Below are 24,820 nucleotides of genomic sequence, written 5' to 3' on the forward strand. Positions count from 1 at the left end.
AAATATTTTTTCTAAAGTTGATTGTGGTGAGTTTTCTGTTTGGAAACATTTGTTAGAAGAGATAATAAGAGTTCTTCTACTGGTAAGCAAGGTACCAAGGACTTACTATTCAGTTTTGAAATCTGTGGGTTATTTCCTACCAGAACAAGTAGCATATTGCAGTCAGAATGAAGAATATTTACTCACTTTTGGTTCTTTTATTACCCTACACTTTGGAGAACTTTGTCATTTTTATTTTTGGACAGGAAAAAATTAAAAGGCTGCAGCCTTAGAATCAGATTTCTCAGTAGTCAGATGGATGATTTACCTTTACCCACTTTAACCCACTTCTGAAAGTCCCATAAAAACGGAATTCTCAACTTCCCTAGAACCAGCAAGTCCTAACACAAACAGAAAAACATTATAAATAACATGTATGATCCAAGGAAAGACAGATTCTTGTTATGGTTCCCAAACTACACAAACAAACCAACAACAGAAAGTGTGAGTCTGAAATTATGTCTTAACTATCCTAATTATTCATATGTGCTTATATACACACAGTCTCTCCATTTCTGATTTCAGAAAGTTAATTGGTGGAGGGGGCATTTAATATTTATTGTTCTCTATACTCTTCTGATGACTCAGAATTTTTTAAAGCTAACACTTAATTTCAGAAGACTGAAATTAAATCTTAGTACTGTCAGATAACATTTAACTCAAAAAGGGTAAATATCAGTAGAACAGAATTCTGTTCTATAATATCAACAACACTAAATAATTCTGTGCTCTAGTTTACGGTCCCAATTCGAATTTTGCCTCGGGGGCAAGGAAATTTTCTGGAAGGGACAAGTTGAGTTTCACTTAGAATCAGCTCTGACTTGGGGGCACACACCACAAATCCTTCATGAAGTGCTCAGTAGTAGAAGGTACCCTCAATATATCAAAGGATCCCCTCTTACCAAAATCACTAATTCTTTGTTTCTTACAGAAATCCATTTCTCTTAGTAAAAAAAAAAAAAAGAACTTTGAGTTTTAGAATGTCATCATTTTGACCTACTTTTTGCACTGGAATTACTTTATTAAGTTAGATCAAACACAGGCTCTTTGCCTCAACTAAGTGGACATGCTAAACTGGCTCCAAGTTGATTTGTGGAGCTCATTATGGACTTTACAAAGTGTTCAAGGTTACTTTTCAATTTGTTTCAGCCAGAATCAATAAATCTCTCACCTGGTTCTTTGCTGTACGTATTGTACTGGTTAATCATGTATATACACGGCATAGCACATTAGACTTGGAGAAAGAGTTTTCTGATGGGAGCCAATTTTTAACTACTGTACTGTTGAAATTTAAAAACAAAGAAAAACTGCTCCTGTTTATTATTAAGGTGTAATGTGAACCAAGAGCCATAAATAATCTCACTGGCCAGTCTCCAGGACTGGAAGGAGAGAGAGGGAAAGGGAGAGAGAGGAGAAACTATTTTATGAAATTGTTTTGTTGAGGAATCTCAACATTTAGAAAATGATTAATAGGATACTGCAAGTGCCCAACAAGGAAAGGGGAAATAGTCAACCCTATAAATACAGATGTAAGCTTTCTTATTTACATACATAATATTTTTGGAGACAAAATCAACTGCTTTCTAGATACTAAACTTTAGTTTATATGGGTGAAAAAGAAGAGCTGTGGCAGAGAAAATAAAGTATCATTTCTACTGTGAACTTTTCTCATGCTATTTCACTCCTCTTTTCTCCAGATCACTCTGTTTGCATTTAGAAGAAAGATTCAAGGTTCCACCGCATGGTGGATAGATAGGGCATGTACCACAGTGGTGCTCAGTCAACCGATTCTGCCCCAGCCTGGCTGGGACACTGCTCTGGGCTTCCGAACCTGGTAGTGCCCCCAGCTCACTGTATGGCTTAGGGCTAATCATCTCATTTCTTCTTCCATGAAGTGAGAGGGTTGCACAAGATGACTCTAGGGTGCCTCTCAGTTTGCACACTCCGGGATTCTGTAATGCTTCATATGGCAATGAGATTTCAAAACTCCTACCTCTCTGATGAAGTAGAGAAGTAGATTATTTCTAAACCTACACCTTCCAGAATGCATAAATATCACCTGGGGGTGGGGTAGGTTTGAGTAACTTCCATGAATCTGCATTTTTACCAAGCAGCTGAGGAAATTCTCACCCAGAAGCTTCTTAAGACCATACTTAGAGAAGCCTTGCCCTAGGGATTCTTTAAGCATCTAAATGCTGAAGAAGGCTGTGAACATCAAGACATTTTAAATGAGTTTACCTAGGGGTATCTTTGACATTCTGAATGAAAATAACAGCTTATGCACTTAGGAAATTAACATATATAAAAAGACAAACCCAGGAAGTGGGGCAGTAGCCATAGCTGGGGGATAATTTCTAGATTTAAGCCACTTGTTCAGATTGCTTATTGTAAAGAAAGAACATGGGAGATACAGAATACAAGAACAATGTCTTTCCAATTTTAGTGAAATCATTTACTGTAACAGTAAGTGTTCAAACTATAAAACACTGTAATAGCCTCATGTTCTCTAAACTCTGATCATGTTATATGCCTCAGTACTATTAACAGCGTTCAGCATTTCTCGCTTTACACATTCTAAACCTTTATTTTAATCAGTATCACAAGTTAATGATGGTGAATCATGTTGACTCATCCACTCTCTTGTTTTTTTTAACAACTGCTCTTTTTGAGATACATCTCACATATCATACAATTCTCCCTTTTCATATGTACAAGTCAATGGCTTTCACATTGACAGATATCTGCACCCATAACCCAATTGGTTTTAGAAAGTCACTCCTCATTTCCCCCCAGGCCTCCATAGCCCTGGGAAATCCCTACCCTTACTTTCTGTCTCCACAGTTTTGCCTATTCTGCGCATTTCACATAAATGGACTCTTTTGTGACTGCCTTCTCTCAACAAGATGTTCCCAGGACTGATCACTGTTGCAGCATCAGTTCTTTCTCCACCTGAGTAATACTCCATTATATGGATATGACACATTTTACATATTCATTCTTCAGTTGATAGACATTTGTGTTATTTCTGCTTTGGGGAATGATGAATAGTATTGCTATGAACATTTGTATACAAATTTTTGCGCAGACTCACGTTTTCATTTCTCTTGCGGTAGAGTTTGCTAGACCATATGGCAACTTTATGTTTAACAGTAAACATAAACAGTCTGGAACTGCAGACTGTTTTCCAAAGTGTCTGTACCATTTCAAATTCTTATCAGCAATATGTGAGAGTTCCAGTTTCTCCACATCCTCACCAATACTTAGTATCAATTTTTTTTTAATATGGCCTTTCTAGTGGGTTTGTTACCTGTACCTCACTGTGGTTTTGTTTTGCATTTCCCTAAAAACTAATAATACTGAGCATCTTTTCATGTGTTTACTGCAGATTAGTATATATTACTTGGAGAAATGTCTATTCAGACTCTCAAGCCCATTTTGAAAATGGGCTGTCTTTTTATCGTGGAGTTGTTAGAATTCCTTTTATATTCTAGATACAAGTCCTTTTTCACATATATGATTTGCAGGTGTTTTCTCCTGGGTTGTCTTTCCTCCCTTGAAAGAGCCCTTGGAAGAGCAAAAGTTGTTAACTCTTGTCTATTTTCCCATTGGTTGCTTGTGCTTGTACTGTCATATCTAAGAAACTTGCATAATCCAAGATCATGAAGATTTATGCCTATGTTTCCTATTATGAATTTTATAATTTTAGCTCTTACATTTATGTTTGATCCAGTTCTTAGAAAATTGTATTTATTTTTTAAATTTGTTAAAATGTGCATAAAATTTACCATCTTAGCCATTTTTATGTGTACTACTGTAGTGCAACAGGGTTAAGTAAAAAAAAATAAAGTGAAACTGATATTCAGAATGTCTTTTCACCTTACAGCTGTGAAACTCCATAGCAGTTAAACAGCACCCACTCTCCCCGCCATAGCCTTTGGCAACTATCTACTTTCTGTTCTATGAATTTGACTACCTCCTAAAAATAGAATACTTTTCTTTTTTTGACTGGGTTATTTCACTTGGTATAATGCTCTCAAGATTTGCCCATGTTTTAGCATGTGTAGGAATTTCCTTTCTTTTTAAAGCTGAATAATATTCTATTGTATGTGTACACATTTGTTTAGGAGTTCCATCCATTTTGAGTAAATTATTGTTTGTGGTGTGAAGTACAGTCCAACTTTATTTATTCTTCTGCATGTGGAAATCCAGTTGTCTCAGCACCATTTATAGCCCATTTATTCTTAAGTAATTAAGTTGAAATAACTTCATTATCTCAAGCTTTTAAATGTCAGGGGAAAAAAATCCAAAGTCTATTTGAAAAGATATAGTGCATAGTCAGGATACCTTGTGTTGTGGGTGACAATATGCATTTCAAGACAAGTATAAAAAACAAAATGTGCAGATGTCATGTGTTGTTTCTTCCTTGTACCCTAGATCTTTTTTCCTTTTTCATTTACTATTGAAAATAGACTGTCACAGCATATATTGCTTTAAGATAATTGTGGGATTGAATAATACAAACCATAACTTATTATATTTATTATAATTATTATTATATATATATTATATTATTATTATTATTATCATTTAAATACAGTCATCATCATAAAGTATGCATATGGACATATAAATTGGAAAAAAAAAAACATCAAAATCACTTCTACTTCCTCTTTAGTGGGAATGTCACCAAGATTCAATGTATACTTGACCACCAATAGGTGGCACTAGACATTTAGCCAGGATTTCATTTATTTATACATGCCCATAATAGACATAACTATGAAGTCTCCCACTGGAAAAGAGAAACAGTTTCTAGAAGGATACAAAATTATTGGGAGAAAATGGACTCTCTTCCTCATATTCAAAATACAAAATTATTGGGAGAAAATGGACTCTCTTCCTCATATTCAGACTCAAATTTTCAATAAGTGAAGGCAGCTTTTCAATTAAACTGATACCAAGAGGGACATGTTTACAGAGTTGAGCTGCCCTCATATTCAATAAAAAAAAGCCCTCCCTACAACTGTTCAGGTGGCTCATGATATCAAGGATGCAATCAGACCTTCTGAAATCTACCAAGAAGGATCCAGGAAAACGTTGGAAGTGTTCTTCATTACCTCTTTAAGTCTTAAAAGAAAAAAATGCAAGTACGGCTGAGAAAGATCTACATTTGACTCCAGGAACACACCAAACATTTGTTTGAGAACGGGACAGAAATAAGTCACTTATATATATTTTCTATATTATTACAACAGTTGTCAATTTGATCATTGGTAGATTAAATATTACATAAATATATATGTTTATGTCTATACACATTCACTCATATTTTATTGACGTTACATTAATATTGAAAAACAAATAATTTGAAAACTGACTTTCATTATCAAAAATCTAAACATTACAGCAATATTATATATCGAACAGAATGTTTTGGACCAATTTCACTTTCATTTGTGATGCCTTATACCATTGAGGTATTGTACTATTTTTTAAACAAGTAAGCCTCATGCTGTCATTTAATACACCCCAGGGAACAGAAATTTAATATAGAAGATAAAGCTGCAAAACAAGTAACCCTGTGCTCTACAAACCATTCCTAGAGTATGTTCAACTATTTTTATAGATTTCTTGGCTTTGGATGCACTTGGGAAAATATGGGAATTGTCCTAGTGTCCTAAACCAAATTCTGAACCTAAGGATCCTCTGATCTTAGGACCTAAGGACCTCACCTTAGTCCTAGATCAGTCCAGCTTTGCAGAGTGACCTAGCACAAGGTTAGACTTTTCCAGGTTTCTCTGAAACAGGAAAAACTTCATGTTTTTCAGCACCCTTGCTGAGGACAAAAACTCCTGCTTTCTTTATTTTGTCTTTTCTGAAGTGCAGCTTATTACCAGGCTAGATATCCATCCTCATTACACATGTTGTGTGGAATAACATCAGGCTTAGCGTCCTGCAATACAAAATATCCAGTATGTTTACTTTCACTAAATGGAAAATGCATGGATAGGATGAGCAAAATACAAAATACTTTGTAATGGTTCCAGACAATGCGATACATGAAGTTTCTTCATAAATTTTTTCCTTTCAGTAATAAAAGTAAACATTTAAAATCTCAAATGAATTCAATTTCAATCAAATTTGCTGAGATTTTATTGGTTCGTTTAAAAATTGTATTGGTTCATTTTTTAATTTACTGCCACTCCTCTTTAGCATTCAGGTTTGGAAAGAAGCTATCGTCCTTCTTGGCAGCCCCTCATTGGGTGCTGAGTGTACTTACGTTTTTATCTCACCCAGGGAATGACTTGAAGGCAGCTTTTGAAGCACTGAATAAATGTATGTGCTTATCTAGTGCTTTTTCAAAGCAGGGTTCATGAGCCTTAGGAAAACTCAGACATTTTGGGGGATCTATGGATTTTTCCATGCAATTCAATAGCCTTGGTTCATGACTAGTTAATATGTGTGTGTATGTGTTTTTATACACATGTGTATATACACATATTATATGAATATGTACAGTCATGAGGCTAACCACTTCCTAAGCAATCACAGACACTCAGATTCAGTTTCAGGGCTCAGGCTTGGATTTGTGTTTTTCCTAACAATGGCACCAAGCAACACCAGTTTGATTGGCAGAAGAAAGGGACCTATTAATAATGTTTTTGCTGGTTGAAATCATACTCCTGCAGGTTTTCAAATAAAATTTAAATGTCTAGTGTTTTCCAAACATTACTTAAACTTTTCCACTTTAAAATATGGGCAAGTTTATAATAAATTTTTTTTTAACTCCATATCAAATAGTTAACATTTCTTAAAATTTCAGTGCTTACAATGTTACAGTGTCTGTATAATGATTATTTCTATGCAAATAACATTTCATGTATATTGCAGGTGTGGTTAGCTAGCATTTTAGTGACTGAATCAGAAACTTCACTGTAAAAATGGCTAGCAGGCAGCATATTACTAAAATTATATCAAAAATGTATTTTTAATTAGATTAAAATATGCTAAATAATTTTTTGTTGGTGATTACTTGGGCTTTTTGCTCTTGCATGAACACATTACAGGAACTTAATCCTTTCTTTAAAACCTTCGGGCCAAGTACAAAGAAAATATAATGCATACTTCCTACATTAATTAATAAACCAGAGAGGTCCCACACAGCACCGTGTAAGCAAACATTAAAATTTTAGCACAAAACATATGAACATTCATCTTTAGTGTGTAAATGATATTATAAAGAAACCTCAACATCAGATTTTTTTTCTGCCAAATAAGTTGTAAAAATAATTTAAATTTTCACTGGTTTGAGGTCTTTTACTGTTGTTGTTTTTGATTCTAGAAATGCAGATGAGAGACTGTAGACCAGCCTACGGATCCAACCAGTCAGCCAGCCCAGGTAGTCTTCCCACCAGGATACAGCTGCACCACTGCAGAGCAAACTGTCTTGCAGATGCTCTTTGGAGTGGCTAAAGACAGAGAGGGAGGGTTTCTCTGGGCACAAAATATCAGTAAGTATGACTTTGAAAACTTACTTGTTAAGTGTGCGTGTGTGTGTGCATTGGGTAGGTTTTGGCTCCAATTTGCAAGTTTTCATGATAGAGACTGTATAGCTCCCAACAACCTCCAGTCGGTAGAAGATGGTCGTATTTATCCCCAGGAGCCATGGCATGGAGGATGAGCATATGGGCATAGGTCAATAGGCTAATGACAAAGGAGTGGAGCCTTCAAGTCCATTACAGGGGGAAGGAGCATGGATTTTTGTTGTCACATCAACTTGAATTTTATATTAAGTAATACAGTGATTGTAAGTAACCACACATCAAATTGAGACCAGGTTTTGCCAGTAGTTTTTAGAGCTGTGTGGATTTCAGAATTGTGGATAAAGAATGCCGGACTTCTATAGGTCCCACCACCTGTCAGTTAAATGATTTTGAGATTGTTACTTCTTAGTGCCTCCAGATAATAATTTATAAATTGAGGAATGATTATTGAGAGGATTAAGCCAGGTGATGCCAGGCACTATGCCATGAATTTTATAAGAATTTCAAAGATTTGGGTTCTTTGAGGGCTACTACAGCAATCAAATCTGGCTAATTTCAGCAAAACAGGAATGGATTGGAGGAATACAGGCAGTTGAAAAACCCAAAGGGTGAATTGAACCATCATAAACGCTAGGCTCCAGAGGAGCAGAGGAAGTGGGGCAGGGTGGTCTCTGTGCCCTTGTGTGCTACTGCAGGAGCAGAGCTAAATCCTATTTCAGCAACCCAACCAGGTGGGTTGCCAACACTAGACATAGGTGGAGATGGGGGTGGTTTCCTTCCCTCTAATCATAATTCCTGTACCAAGTACCCCTGTCCTGGAAGAAGCAATTCAGCTCCTCTGCTTTCCAGTCCCAGTAAATAATGCATTATAAATTTGGGGGGAAAGGGGCCAGGGAGAGAGGAATAAGTATCATTATGTAACATAGCATTTAATAGCCTAATTTCAAATCTTGGCCCTGCAGCTTATGGTGTGTGACAATGGGCATATTACTCAGAGCCTCTCATCTTTAAAACAGGTAATAATGGTTTGCTTTTCATGGTTTGGTGAAATGCATTGTTATGGTGGATGCAAAGTGCTTGCAATGAAGTAATATTCACGAGATTGATACTTTCTAAGCATTTACATAGACCCTAATGTGAACTTTGGCAGATTGTAAACTGAACATAGAACTAAACAGGATAAATCTTCAAGTCATTCTGTTGTATCCTTAGCTACCCTTTCCGTTAGCAAGGGTAAATACAGCAACCACAAGAATAAATATCTCCACATCAAAGTCATCTGGCGGGGGAGGCAGGAAGGGTGGGGGTTGTCTATAACAGGGGCTGCTTAAGTGTCACTGAGGATGCAAGTCATTTTCCTTTCCTCCTTCCATCTTTCCTTCCTTCCCTCCATTCCACTTCCAAGACCTTCACAGGCTCCCCAGTGCTGGGAACACAGGGCCTAGAAATTTATTGCAGATAAATTTTAAGATGTTAATTGATTCCCTCCTCTTGCATACTGTGTAGTTATTTTGAGACAGGGACCCTGGGTTTAGACAGAGTAGGGTGAGGGCCTCTGGAAAAAACAAAGCAAGATAATCTATTGTGGGATTTGCTTTGGCCTGCTGAAGGACCCAGCTTGTTTTTCTAACTTTATCCAAGTACTGTTTTTCTTCCTCCAGCTCTAAACAAATGATTTGCAACCTGGGCAATGTAGCAAGCAAGCCCAAAACAATGTAGTAAAAACAGGAAGGATTCCATCTTGAAAATAAGGTTGCATTTTAAAACCCAATTGGTTAAAAAGTAAGTTTCTTAACAAGCAGACAATAACTCATCCCACCTTGGGAGCAAAGCAGGCAGCCTTGAGAGATATGCTCCCAGACCAGGAAGCTGCTATCCTGGGAGGAAATCAGAGCAGTTAATTTCTTGTAAATAACCAGGAAGAAAAGACTTAATGTTTCTTTAGTAAATTTTGGGACCACTTAGCAGGTGTATATCCTTAGCCCTTTATCTCTCAACTGCCTATTAAAACCCCTAGACATCACACCACCCCAAGGCTCTCTTGTCACCTCCAGCCAGGAGCTCTGTCCTCTCACTTTCTCTATAAATAAAAGCCTCTGCCTTGCTCTCCTACCTTGAGTGCAGCTCCGTGAACAAGAACCCCAGTATCAATTTCACTAAAATAAAATAATCTGGAAAAAGACATATATTTAACTACCTGCTCTTATATATTAAAAAAAGACACCACAAGACAAAAAAGAAAAAGCATGTTCTGAAAATATGCAAATGATGTCCAGAAGTTGGTAGCAAATCTGAGCTGGTAATTATCGGTAAGGAAGTCCCATCTAATAGTCTCTCCTTACTTCTCAAAAAGCAATACAATTCAGGAGTAGTAGAGTACCCAATTTGATAAGTTTGGGGGATTAAGGAGTTTGGAAGAAGAAAGGGAGATGTCACAAAATGCTGAAATCTCTAAAAGCAGCAAATCCTCCTTGCAAGTATCCCCATCACCTGCCAGGCAAGGGAGGATGCACAGAGACAGCCTGACTTTGAACTTGAGAAGGAGAGAACAGTCTTTCCCATTCCCAGTGTTGAAGGTGGAGGGGGGCTTCCTATCGCTGGAAGCAGCAAAGTGATGGCATATGGAATGTACCTGCTGGGCTATGTCTGTGAATCAAAACATGGGATGATCTGAAGTGTGAATGTGTTGGAAAAATATCCCCATGAGGTAGTTGCGTTTTGCACTTACCCAACACGGGCCACCTTGTCGAGGTCTTTCTGTTTCAGTGGTGAGGGCTTAAGCTGTCCTCCCTGCAGCCCGCCCTTAGGATGGGCTTCTCTACCACTGTGTGATCTACTTTCTGTAAAATAAGCAATCAGGTAATCCCCAACCTGACTCAGCCCAACTGTGCTGTTCAGCCTGCTGAATGATAAGAGGTTAGCTAAAACAGACCCTCTCTGAACAATCAAAGTAAATCAGGAATGTTGAAAGGTCCACGTGGTATAAACTGCCAGACTTTGGCACGGGGGTGCCAGGGCAGGTCCCTAAGAGACTAGGAGGGGCCACTCAGCCTAAGAGATGACAGGGCCTTGAACTCCATTGAAAGCCACAAAAGTGTGGCATGTGTCACAGGCAGGTGGCAGGAGAAGGGACAGCAGGCAGAAGCCCTGGTCCTGATGTTTGCTGGGGAAAGGACGTGCATCAGAGGGACTGGGGAATGAGAATTCGGTTGGGGGTGGGTGCAGCTGAGCTGCTCGCAGGAATCCTCAGAGCAGAGGGGGGACTGTGCCATGGCATAGGAAGAGTCACCCAGGACCAGAAGAGGTTCCGTCACCAAGAGCAGCGCAGAGTGCAACGAATCTCTGTTGATTTGTTCTCATGGCAGCCCCACCAAGATACTGCTCACAGCCAGAAATAAATCAGAAATCGGGAAATAGAGACTGCCTCTTGCTGAAACATATCCCAAACTGCGAGATGTCTCTCATGAAGGGTAGTCTAAAAAACTCAAGAACATTTCCTTTTCTTCAAATTGCTCAGGTTATGCCCCCTCACAACACCATGCGTGCCCTTTGACTCGGTCTGCGCACACTACAAGCAGGTCCATGTCCTTCCTGCTCAGTTTGTTCCCCATAGTTCAAGGCATGTGGACTCAACTCAGTTTGGCTCAAACATCCAGGGAGCAGGGCCCAGATCTTTTCCTTCTCTGGGTAGAACTCTTGGTCAGAGCCTTTAAATAGATTCTAATTTTGATATGTATTTTAATTGTGTAAGACTTTGATTATATTTATGAAAGGGAAACCAATTGAATTGTCATGGAGCAATTCAATAAAATGATTCCCAATGTTAAAAAGGGAAATTTAGAGCTTGCAAGCAGGGTAGCCATGTAGAGTGTGAGAAAAATGTTTAAATCCCCCAAATCCATATGTGTATAGACCATGTTTTATTTTTAACAGTACACCAAAACTCCTTTCCTGTTTTGAAAAGAGCTTCTTCAATAACTTTGAGAAGGAGAATAATATAATCTATAACTTAAATTGATAATTTAGAGCAATGTAACTTCCTTTAGTGGAAATCCAAACATTTTTTTAAAATAGATAATTAAGCACATGATATAATTTCAGCAAACAACCAGGTCTTAATGTAATTAAATATTTTAGTAAATTTTTTTTCTGATGGGACTAGAATTTTTTCTTTCAACACGATTGGCTCATGGTAGAAATAAATAAATTGGCTAATCTCCAAGATGGTCCTTTCTAATATGAACTATGTAAATGTTGTGCTTTGTCCTATATGCTTAAACATAGCAGTATATATAGTCAAACTTCAGATTCTCAGTGGATCTCCTGACCAAAAATTTAGTAAGAAATCAAGGAAAAAGGGTTACTATGTGCTTTATCTATTTCCTTTTAAAAACAATTCCTAGATATTTCTAGAGACCAAAGTTTTGATTCAAAAAGTTTCCATGTAGACCCAGTCACAGTGTACATCCTACAACACTGACTACCTGAGACCTGAAAGTCTGATGAATTGCATGGACAAACTCTGCTGGAGAATTCCCTGGCAACGAGGCCTCAGGCATCTTCTAGCCAGTTGGTCCTATGAGAGATAAGCCATTTCAGCTAAACATGTCTTTATCCGACTTTGGAATGTGTCCAAACGAAACACGAAAGACTTCTGACATCAGAAAACACCTGTTGACTTTGGAGCATCCATATCAATAAGAGCAAAACACACAGCAGATGTGAACCTGCTCTGTGGGGTAAAAGGAATGTCAAGTATGAAAAAAATTAAAGAGGAAATGGAGATAGAAACTTCCAAATTCTTCTACTTCTTTGTAAATATGCCATTAATTAAGCAATTTTTTTAAATTTGTCCTCAGAAACAATTCTAGGATGGTATTTTCAGTTTTCCATTTCCTTAAACAAAAATCTGGATATAAATATTTTAAAATATCAATAGCTTTGTGACCTCAATTCCCCAGTTTGGCCAAAATGTTCATAGTAACCATCAATAATGAATGATATTATGAGGAAGTGAAGTCAGTTCTCATAATGTTTAACAATATTTCTCTAAATAATTTTATATATGGTTTGAAAAGAGAAGTTTGAAATAAAAGTTCTTCAGGTAAGAGATAAAGGTTCTTCATATGAATTCACCAGAATCAGGAAAAATATATAAGAAGAGATGGGTGGGGCCAGGTTGGGGGTAGAATTCGAATTTTAAGTTGGATTTCTAACCCTAATTGTTAGGTGAAAATCAAAGTAGTGTATTGCTTTTCAGAGTCCTCTTTCTCTGCCTGTATTTTCTGAGGGTCTGTCACAGGCTTCTTTTCTTCCAACTATACACAACCTCCCTGTTCTATATCACCCACTCCCATGAGAATTCCCAAACCCATCCATCCCAGACTCTTTCCTAAACCTGGACTTTTATGTTCGACAGCATGCTCAACACCTACAATTTGATATTTCAAAAACAGAACTAGCACACATAAAAAGGTCCTAGAATAATAAATGAATTCAGCAAGATTGCAAGATACAACAAGGTCAATTTTTCAAATCTCAGTTGTATTTCTATACAATAGTAATGAATAAATCCTGAAAGAAAATTTACTATTCCATTTACAATATCATCAATAATAATAAGACACTTAGGGATAAATTTAACAAAAGAACTGAAACTACACTGACAACAAAAACAAACACTGAAAACTACAGAAAGTTATTGAAATAAATTAATAAGTGGAAAGATATCCCATGTTCATGAGTTGAAAGACTTACTTAAGATGACAGTAGTCTCCAAACTCATCTACAAATTCAATAAAATCCCTAATGATTTATTTGCCAAATTTACAAGATGATCCTAAAATTCACATGGAAATTGAAAAGATCCAGATAGCTAAAAACATCTTGGAAAAGATGAACAAAGTTGAAGAACTCAACACTTCCCAATTTCAAAACACTTTAAAAAATTACACTAAATAAGACTGTGTGGTACTGGCATGAGGATAGACAGATGGATAAATGGAATAAAACTGAGTCCAGAAATGAACCCATATATTTGTGGTCAGTTAATTTTGCAGAAGAATGCCAAAACAATCCAATGGGGGAAAAGAATAGTTTTTTCAACAAATGGTTGTATTATCCACCTGCCAAAAAATGAAGTTGAACCTCTTATACCATACATAAAAATTAACTGCTAACAAATAAAAAACCTAAATATAAGAGATAAACCTATACAAATCTTAGGCAAAACATAGGCTTAATTTTTCATGATCTTGGATTAAGCAATGGTATCTTAGATGTGATACCAAAAGCACAAGTGACAAAAGAAAAATAGAGAAATGATGCTTTAAAGAACACTATAAAGGAGGTAAAAAGGCAACCCACAGAATGGGAGAAAATATATGCAAATCATATATATGAAAAAGTCTAGTATCCAGAACATCTAAAGAACTCTTACAACACAGTAACAAAAAGACAAATAACCCCATTTAAAATAAGCATATGAAGGTTTCAATTTGTATTCTTTGATAATGTATTTACTTTTAAAGTTAAAAAGCAATCCACATGTATGTCTAAATATTCAGCAATAGTCAACCTATGATATTAAAATTTCCCTGGATAATTCACAAAGTGAGTGATTCAAATACTGACAAGTGAGATTTGGCAGCATATTGTAGCAATGATTTTGTATAATTTAGAAAAAAATTTAAAGCAAATTCCTGTTTACTTTTGCTCCCTTTTATTATAACTACTACCTTTTTGTATTTAGTTATTACTTAAATCTATTTTTAGAATAAAATTTTGTTTACCATCTATAAAAACAAAATAGAAAGATCCTTAATAAACATTTCTCCCAAGAAGATATACAAATGGCCAGAAAGCACATGAAAACATGTTCAATGTCACTAGTCATTAGGAAGATACCAACCTAAATCACAATGAGATACTACTTCACAGCTACTAGGATGGCTATGATCAAGGACAAACAAAAACAAGGCTGATGAGGATGCAGAGAAATTGAAACCTTCATACATTACTGGTAGGAATATAAAATGATGCAGCCACTTTGGAAAACAGTCTGCAGGTCTTCAAAAAGCAAAACATAGATGGTTAAACATATTAAAACATTATACAGTTAACATATACCCCAACAATTCTAGTCCTAGGTGTACACCCAAAAGAATTGAAAATACATCTACACAAAAACTTGTATACACATGTTCACAGCAGCATTATTTACTATAGCCAAAAAGTGGAGACAGCCCAGTGTCTACCAACTAATGGATAGTTAATATCCATATAGTGGAATATTATTCAGCCATAAAGAGGCATGAAGTACAGATAGATGCCACAACATGGATGAACCTTGAAAACATACTAAGGGAAAGAAGTCAGGTGCAAAAGACCACATATTATTTGGCTTTATTTATATGAAATGTCCAGGCTAGGCCATCAGTGGGACAGAAAGTATATTAGTCAGTGTCAGAGCCTAGGGGAATGGGGCACCAGAATGACTGCTAATGGGATTCGGGAATTTTTCTGAGAAATGATGAGATGTTCTGGAGCTAGATAATGGTGTTGGTTGGAAAACCTTGTGAATATATATTAAAAACCTAACTTCAAAAGTCTTCCTCCTTGTCCTTGTGGGTTCCCTGTCTCAAGAAATCTTGAATCATCTGGACTTCTTTCCTCTCTTTACCCCATATTCCCTCAATATTTGGCCTCTGTATCTTTTGAACATCTTGAATCTATCACTTTTCTCCATCCCCACTCACACTATTGGGATTCATAATGCCACCATTTCTTGCCTAGTGTCTGCAACTGGTCTGCAAACTCCCAGTCTTGTCTTTGCCAAGTTCATTCGCTATGGTTTAACCAAAGGGAATGATCTTTCTGATACACGTGATCACATTTTAAATTAAACCAAGATAAAATTTCTCTTTTATCTCTCTTTGAGGCTTTAATATTACTTACATACATGTAAGTAAATATATATGATTCCAGATATACAACAATGAAAAGACATGATCCCAGCTTAGGGGTCTTGTAGTCTAGAGGGAGTCCCCAAAATTATACAGGCAATTAGGATGTAAGATGGTAAGTGCTATGCGAAGGTCATGATCAGGGAGACTGGAGACTGGGGGAGTCAGGAGAGGACTCTCTGGAGTGGTGAGGTCTTAGCTGATTCCTGGAGAATGATAGGAATTAAGCAAAGAAAAGAAGAGGACATTCCAGTAAATGAGGAACCTTGTGCAAGAGTCTGTAGGTAAGAGAAAGCATGGACCTTATAGACTCTTCCAAGGACAGGGAGAAGCCTATCACTACAGGTCTTAAATGGCCATCTGTGATGGTCAAGTCTGTTTTGTTAAAGAGAAAAAAATAAAAAGTCTGAGTAAGTGAAAAGACTGGGGGAAGGTGGTTTGAGCAAGCCTGAATCCAAGTGTTCCGACCTGTCAGAAGTCCCTGTGACTCGTCTCTGCTCTGTTAGCCTATCTCCGTGGAGAACTCTGTAGTCTATGTCCAGATGGCCATGAGCAGCTTCAGGTTCAGACTTCACAGGGTGAAAATGCAGCAGCAGGAGCTCTTCCTGACCAATATTTCCAAACACTGACTTTTCACTGGGCTGATGGAGACCATTGGTCGAGCCTGACTCAGTCACTGTGCCAGAGGGACCACATTCCCTTGTCTCTGGGCTCTGGAGCCAGCTTGATGAGAGGAGGTGGAGAGGAGCGGCCAGGATCAAAGCAAAGTGGGGGAGAGTGTGAACAGGGAGGGCTCCCCAGGGGAAGTCGGGCACGGTGACCGACGTAGGAGGGATGGATGACGGACAAGGTGAAAGAGCAGTGGCCCGTGAAATCATCATAAGGTTGCTGGGCTTCTTCCAGTGGGCAGTGGGGCCACTGAACCATGTGCACAAGATGATTCCCGATAGAGACAGAGATGGAAAGCGGAGGCAGTGAGGGCAAGGACACTGGCTTGGAAGCAGCTGTGTTAATTAAGGTGACATATTATGGTTGCTAAAACTAGGATAGGGTTGTTAAGAGTAAAAAATAGTTGATAAATTTGAAAAGTTAGAAGATGGCAGAACTTGGGTGACTGATTAAAGGTAGAAGCTTCGTGGGTAAGGGGTTCCAGTGACAGTCGGGGTAGTTGAGTGTGACTCCAGGTTTAAGAAAATAAACTTTAGGGCAACCAAGTAAATAGTGACCACTGACTAGGGGGCTCAGGGGCAGATGCAGCTCTGGGGGAGGGGAGGGTGAGTGAGTTCAGTGCTGTCCTGTGTGGTGTCTGAGTGGAGCAGATTAGCCAGTACCTTGAGCTTCTGTTTGGAAGCTCGGGAAGCACCCTGCACATGTATCAGGATGGATCGCTGCTCAGCAAAGCACAGTGAAGACCCATTTCCAGCTTCCAAGGAGCTTGTAAGGCACGAGGGACGAGGGCTGTTTGCACCACTGAGAGGAGCCCAAAGGCAGGAGTAGGTTACACACAGGAGATGCCTGTCCTGCCCCAGCACCACCTCAGGGAGCAGGGAAGGCTTTCCTCAGGATGAAATCTTCACGGTCATGTATAAAAACGCTTCCAGCTGGCAGCTGGCCCCTCTCACAAGTGGCTGAGAACAGGACCGGCCCGTGCAGGAATGGGCGTTCAGATCGCTGAGCAGACTGCAGCCAAGAGCACAGCGTGTGCCAGTGATGCCTGGAAGTTCTGGCTTCACGAATGCTATGTGTTTACCAGTTCTGCATGCAGAGCCGGAGAATGCTCTGGCGTCTCCCCTCTGGGACTGGGCCCCCGAGCACCCCTAGATGAAAAGGTTGCATGACCAAAGACCCTGACAAGTGAGCCAGCACTGAAGCCCGCTGGAAAAGTAAGCCCAGATGTTCACATGAGCATCAGAGAAACGACATCACAGTACACCTGAGAGCGGGTCCCTGGTGGTCGGTGGAGAAGAGCGGCCAGGTCTGGGTCAGGACTCCGGGAGCAGGTTGGGAGGAGGGTCTCGGGAGGGTGTTATGAGAAGCTGAAGCCCACGAGTATGCGCTTGAACCCCAGGGCCCCATATTAACCTTTGTCATTTTCAGTCTCCAGAAAGGTGCCAGCCTGGGATTTATGTGTTACTCCTTAACACAACCCAAGGAGAAAGGAAAAACAGCTTTACTTCAGTACTGAAAACTGTCCGGAAACCTGGAGGAGAAATGCCGCATGTCACTGTGAGGAAACACAAAACAGGAGGCAACGTGTTTGTGTTGGGCAGATGGGAAATGGCTTTCGGTATTTCCATAGGTGATTATAACATCATTAAGGAAATGTGAGAAAGCCGTTAGTATTACATGAATGCCTGCCAGTCTGTCTGTTTTAAGTCTCATTCTAATGGATTAAACTACAGCTGCATGTGTAATTTTTCAAAGTATGCATAAATGATATTTTACTTTGCAAATTCACTATTAATCTAAATATGTGATCACTCTTAAATATGCCATTCCTGAATTACCTATAAAATTAAGATTAAAATAATAAATAGATGCAATAGCAATATTTTAAAGAAAAGAGCTCCACCATTATTAATAGTAATCACACAAATCTAAGCCCTTGTAATAGTCAGTATGGTTTGTCAGTATCTATTTGGCTAGTCCACTGTATGGAGGATGTGTGCTGACTTGTGAGCCTAGGATGCTAGGAAAATAAGGAAGCTCAGGGCTTCCTTTTTTCGGAGAGATCTGTGTAAGCACTATCTGTGGGGAACTCTTGGCTGCTAAGCAAATCACTCTGTTGTATGTATAGCTTTGTTGATTTACATGGTTCTCTAAAAGGCACACCCAGGGTTTTGTTTCAAATGAAGAATGTTCACAGACAACTGTCTAATAAAGCTGAAATGTTGTCGGGGATGGAGAGAAAGGGAAGGTCTTTGGATGGTTAGGTCATTCTTGACCTCGGGGTCTTCTGTCTCAGCCTGATTTGAAGATTGGACCCTCCTTCTCAGTTCAGCTAATGAAGGTGTGGAACACTGATTGGAAGGGGGTAACTCCTATCTCTAGTTTTATAGAGAAAAGTGGTTCTTACTCCTGAGTGGGTCTGTAGGTTCAAGGAGCAGGCTTGTTTGCAGCCCCCAGAAGATCATGGGTTTTATTTTTATAAAGATCTCTTAGGGACACACTGAAAAATCCAACTTTGCAGCAGGTGAGGGACCCAGCTGGAATCTTAAATGTGTGCAGAACCCCAGCAGCAGAAGAACTGTTGAAAGGACCATGTCTTTGCAGATGAGTGATGACACATGACCCCTTCAGTTGCTAAGTTGTTTTGGGCTCTCTTAAATAAAAAGGAGCTCCATCTAGCATTTTCTATAACAGCTAGCACATGGTGGTGTTCAGTGAGTGCCAGGCCTAGTTATAAGTGCTTTAGCTTGCTTAATTCTCACAGAAACCCTCTGAAAGAGGCCAGAGAGACATGGCACAGCTGGAGGAGGAACCCAGGCAGTCTTTGCTCTTAACTGCCAAGCTAAACTGCCTGTGTTCAACTATCCTACTCCATGCCTACCCACTTTCTTTCCCCTCTTAGACCATTTGCAAACATAAGATTGTTCAACAGCCTGTTCTAACGTGGGAGCCATACCAATTCTCTTAAACCCTATTTGCTGATGTATCTAAAAATATGTCTTGGACTATGGAAAATGCCAAGGTACAGTCCTTTCAATGGACAGAGAAGCAGGTGATGCAATGTGACAAAGATTATGCTTGAGTTGGGAAAGCTGAATTCCAATCTTGGCTCTTCTCCAGACCGGCTGTGTGATCAGGAGTGGCTGCCCATCTCTGCCCTTCAGTTTCCTGAGGCATCAAATGAAGAGCTCACCTAAAAGGTCTCTCCACTCCCTTCAGGCTCAAACACTCTGTAATTCCATGATACAAGGTTTGAGAGATTTGATGAAATGTTAAAGAAAGCAGCTAGCAGTTAAGGAAGAATGTTAACCTAATCACCAAATTTAACAGAAGTGTTATGTTTCTCCCTCCGTTTCCTGCCCACAAATCCATCTCCCCTATGATGGGCAACCATAGGGCAGATCTGATGCAACCTTATTTGAGAGAAAGTACTTGTTTCTAAATGCTTAGTTAATAGTTTGGTGTTTGAAGAGGGTTAATAAAAAAGATGGAGACCAATAATGCTGACATGGATATATACACACAGATTTCTCTGTAGGCAGGCCTAATAATAAGTAGGAAAGTATTTTGAACATAAAGGTAATTAATAATCATGCCTTTGCAGAATATTTAGTTTCTTATATAGTCCGCTGATTTAAAAATGATTAGATGGAGCATTGTCTTTCAAAGTCAGGCAAGTATCACTAATGGGTTTAATAAGAAAGCATAGTTTACTTTTAAAATGTTGTAATACTTTTTTCAACTTTTGGATCTACTTTATTCAATATGTAGCTTATTACTAAACAAATAAAAGTTCCAGTTGTGGAGAAAGCCTTAATTTTCAAAAATGAGGGATTTGTAAGTTCAACCCTTTTGTTTTGCTACAATTTTTAAACTGATTAAATTTATAGCTCTGTTGCTCTTTAGCCAAAGCAATTACTAATTGTAGTCTTGATCTCTTAAAATATTTTTTGAACAAGAGTTATTTCTGAGTATTAAAATTTGGCATAGGATCTTACTATGTAAACATACCAGATAGAAGAAATTGAATATACCAACTGGGGTTCTATAGCACCTCATCAATATCTTAAAACCAAGCTCACAATTATTGGAACTATTTCATCAAACAATTGGAGTGTGAGCTGCATTTATTCCTACAATGGTATGTATATCCAGAAAAGACAGTTTCCTATTCTAATATGGAGGCTTTGCCCTTTTGACCCAGAAGTACCTTTCAGAGAAAACCTAAATGGACATGAGAGTCAGGGTGAACACATACTTCAGAGACAATATAAAGAAGCCGGCATGAGCTTGAGCTCTGAAAAGAATTGTGAAGCTGCATCCTGTCAGAGTTTCCTCTTATTCCTGTATTTCTTTTTCCCTGTACCTCCTTATTGGCAGCAAATTGACTATTCTTTGGTACTGTTTCTGTACATTCCTTCCCACAATCTTTTCTCTTTTTATTTTTCTATCTTCCTTATCTCCCTTGCAGTACCTTTCTTTCCAAGTAACTCACCTGGTTTTTCTTTTCTTTCCCCCTGAGTTCTCTCATCACAGCATCTGTTTTTCCCTTTAACTCCTTCTCCACATTGCTAATCTATGAGAAGCAGCAAACCACAAAACTACAGGGAGCAGTCCTTGATCCCTCAGCAAGAGAAAAATTTCATTTTTTCTGTGTGATCAGATTTATTTATTTTATGTCTGTTTTTTCCATAAAAGAATCAATTCAGTATTCATTCACATCTTGAATTAACTATGAAGAGAAATGGATTTCTCTGTTGTTGGTTCAATGAGAAAGCAAGGGAGCACTGTTTTGATGTTTTCCCGACTCAACTAATCCAGTTGCACACCTGTTAGTGAGCTTGAAAACCTGCCAGGTGCAGAGGATACATAACCCCATACTAACACTCTAGAGGAGAAATGGAAAAGTAAACAAATACCTACAATACAGTTAAATGTGATAAAGGCTAATTCAGATGGATTTCTTAGTTTGCAAGATGAAGTAAGCAAATGTGCCTTGGCCTGAAAGAAAAAGAAAATCGTAGAAGGGACAAGACTTTTTAAGAAGAATCCTGAGAAAAAAAACAATAAGAGAGAGATCCACAAGATGGGTTCTGCTAATAGAGAGGATATGGACACTCTAGACAGAAAGCACCATCTGAGCAAATGAACAGTTTCACCACAAGCAAGGCTAAGAGACAGGGTATGGATTTGGAATGGTAAGAGATACAGCTGGAAAGGTTAGTAGGGCCAGACAATGAAGGACTTCATCTGCTATAGCTTGGTTAAGAAGCATGAAAGTATCACTAAAAATAGTTTATATACCAAAAAATTGGACAACCTAGAAGAAATGGATAGTTCCTGGAAACATACAGTCTTCCAAGGCCAAGTCAGAAAAAAATAGAAAATCTGAAAAGACCAGTTACTAGTAATGAAATTGAATCAGTAATCAAGAACTCCCAAAAAACAAAATAACAGGACCAGATGGCTTCATGGTGAATTCTATCAAACATTTAAAGATTAAATACCTATCCTTCTCAAACTATTCCAAAAAATTGAAGAGGAAGTAATGCTTCTAAATTCATTCTGCAAGACGAGTATTACCTTGATAATACCAAAACCAGACAAAGATATTGCAAAAACAGAAAAGTATAGGCCAATATTCCTGATAAACTTAGATGCGAAAATTCTCAACAAAATATTAGCAAGCTAAATTCAACAATACATTAAAAGAACTATATTCCATGATCAAGTAGGATTTAATCCATGTATACATGGATTAAATATCCACAGATCAAACAATGTGGTACACCACATTAACAAAATGAAGATAAAAAACACGAACATCTCCATAGATGCAGAAAAAGCATCTAACCAAATTCAACATCCACTTATGATAAACACTCTCAACAAAACGGGTATAGAAGGAACACACCTCAACATAATGAAGGCCATATGTCACAAACTCATAGCTAACATACTCAATGGTGAAAAGTTAACAGCTTTTCCTCTAAAATAAGAAATAAGATAAAAATTTCCAATCTCACTACTTTTATTAAGATAGAATCGGAAGTCATAGCCACAGCAACCAGACAAGAAAAATAAATAAAAGGCATCCAAATTGGTGAGGAAGAAGTAAACTGTCACTATTTGCAGATATTATATATAGACATGATATTACATATCAAAAATCCTAAAGACCCCACCAAAAAACTGTTAGAACTAATAAATGAATTCAGTAATGTTGTGGGATACAAAATTAATGTATATAAATCTGTCATATTTCTACATACTCATAACAAAGTATCAGGAGAAATTAAGAAAGCAATCACCTTTACAGTTACATCAAAGGAAGAAAATACCTAGGAATAAATTTAACCAAGGAGGTGAAATATCTGTACACTAAAAAAACTATGAGACATTTATGAAAGAAACTAAAGATGAACCAAGTAAATAGAAAGATAAACCAAGTTTATAGATTATAAGAATTAATATTGTTAAATTTCCATACTACCCAAAGCAATCTACAGATTCTTTGAAAACACCAATAGCATTTTTCATAAAACTAGAACTTGTATGGGGCAGATATTTTATGGGGGCTCCTCAAAAATGAAAAAAAAGAGGTATCACCTCATACTTGTCAGGATGGCTAGTATCCAAAAGACAAAAAATAACAGGTGTTGGTGAGGACGTGGAGAAATGGGAACCTTCCTACGTTATTGGTGGGTATGTAAATTGGTACAGCCACTATGGAAAACAATATGAGGTCTCCTCAAAAATGAAAAATAAATTAGAAATTGTATGGGACAGATAATCTTAAAATCTGGGGCTGTAAAAAGCCTAAATAACCAAAGCAATCTTGAGAAAGAAGAACAAAGCTGGAAGTGTCACAATCCCAGATTTCAAGCTATTCTACAAATTTATATTAACCAAAACAGTATGGTACTGACACAAAAACAGACACATAGATTAATGAAGCAGAAGAGAGCCCAGAAAAAAACCCATGCTTATATGGCCAACTAATCTATGACAAAAAGGCAAGAATATACAATAGGGAAAAAAAAGTCTATTCAATAAGTGATGTTGGGAAAACTGGATACCTACATGCAAAACAATCAGTTTCTTACACAATATACAAAAATACACTGAAAAAAGAACTAAAGACCTAAATGTAAGGCTCAAAATCATAAAACTCCTAAAGGAAATCATAGGCAGTAAACTCTTGGACATCAGTCTCTTTGGATTGGTCTCCTGAGGGAAAGGCAACAAAAGCAAAAACAAGCATTTGGGACTACATCAAGCTGACAAACTTTTGCACAGCAAAAAAAAATGAAAAGACAACCTACCAAATGGAAGAAGATATTTTCAAATAACATATTCAATAAGAGGTTAATATCCAAAATATATTTCAAAACATAAAACTCAACACATACATACACAAAAAATATGTTTGATTTAAAAATGGGCAGAGGACATGAACAGACATTTTTTCCAAAAATGACATACTGATGGCCAACAGCCATATGAAAAAATGGTCAACATCACTAATCATCAGGGAAATGCAAATCAAAACCACAAAGAGGTATCACCTCATACCTGTCAGGATGGCTAGTATCCAAAAGACAAAAAATAACAGGTGTTGGTGAGGATCTGGAGAAACGGGAACCTTCCTACATTATTGGTGGGTATGTAAATTGGTGCAGCCACTATGGAAAACAGTATGGGGGCTCCTCAAAAATGAAAAATAAAAATACCATGTGATCCAACAATTGTACTTCTGGACATTTATCCAAAGAAAACAAAAACACTAATTGAAAAAGACATATATACCCCTATGTTCATTGCAGCATTATTTATGATAACCAAGATATGGAGGCAAACTAAATGTCCATTGATAATGAGTAGATAAAGGAGGGGTGGTGTGTGTGTGTGTGTGTGTGTGTGTATATATATATATATATATATGCATGTGTGTATATTCCTTAACCATAAAAATGAATGAAATCTTTACATTTGCAACAATACAGATAGACCTACAGGGCATTATGCTAAGTGAAATAAGTCAGACAAAATGCTGTATGATTTTACTTATGTGTGGAACTTAAAAAACAAAACAAATGAACAAACAAAACAGAAACAGACTTTAAAAAAAAAGGAAGCTTGAAATTATACTATAAGTGAGGAGGAAGTAAAGAAGAATTTAAAAAACCCAAGTGACAGTGAACACATGTGTATGTTTGAAAGATAGTGTGAAGTCAGCCCGTTAGCTCAGTTGGTTAGAGCATGGTGCTAATAAATGTGAAAGACAAGGCCAGCTGATTAACCGGACACTTGCTACTAGCATGAATAAGGGGAGGAAAAGCAAGGAACAGATATAAGAGCTGTATTGGAGCTAGAATTGGATTTGGGGATCTACTGCATATAGAGTGGATAGGAAGAGAAGGACTCAAACATAACTTCACAAGTTTTTTTTAATTATTGAGTTTTCTTTTTTATTGTTTGCAAATATATGGCTAATAATCTTTTAACCCAATAAGAGTGAATTTTGGAAAGATATGTTCATGAGTTTTAGTTGGACATTTTCACTTTGAGATGCTCATGGAACATTAATATGAATTGGGAAAT

The 24,820-nt window shown here is 37.7% G+C and overlaps 1 long non-coding RNA gene across 3 annotated transcripts in view; it reads left to right on the forward strand.

Moving 5' to 3' along the window:
* LOC108384985 (uncharacterized) overlaps positions 1-24,820 on the forward strand; it is a 50,618-nt gene that overhangs the window by 15,764 nt on the left and 10,034 nt on the right. The window contains exons 2-4 of one of the 3 annotated variants that reach the window (XR_012128185.1): positions 7,382-7,550; positions 17,645-17,846; positions 19,337-24,174. This is a non-coding gene — a long non-coding RNA (uncharacterized lncRNA). Of the gene's footprint in view, positions 1-7,381; positions 7,551-17,644; positions 24,175-24,820 lie in introns of those variants that run through there. The other 2 variants (XR_012128184.1, XR_001850177.3) reach the window with 2 other exon arrangements.

The sequence above is a fragment of the Manis javanica genome, chromosome 2, assembly GCF_040802235.1.
Source record: "Manis javanica isolate MJ-LG chromosome 2, MJ_LKY, whole genome shotgun sequence".
In the NCBI taxonomy this organism is placed as follows: Eukaryota; Metazoa; Chordata; class Mammalia; order Pholidota; family Manidae; genus Manis; species Manis javanica.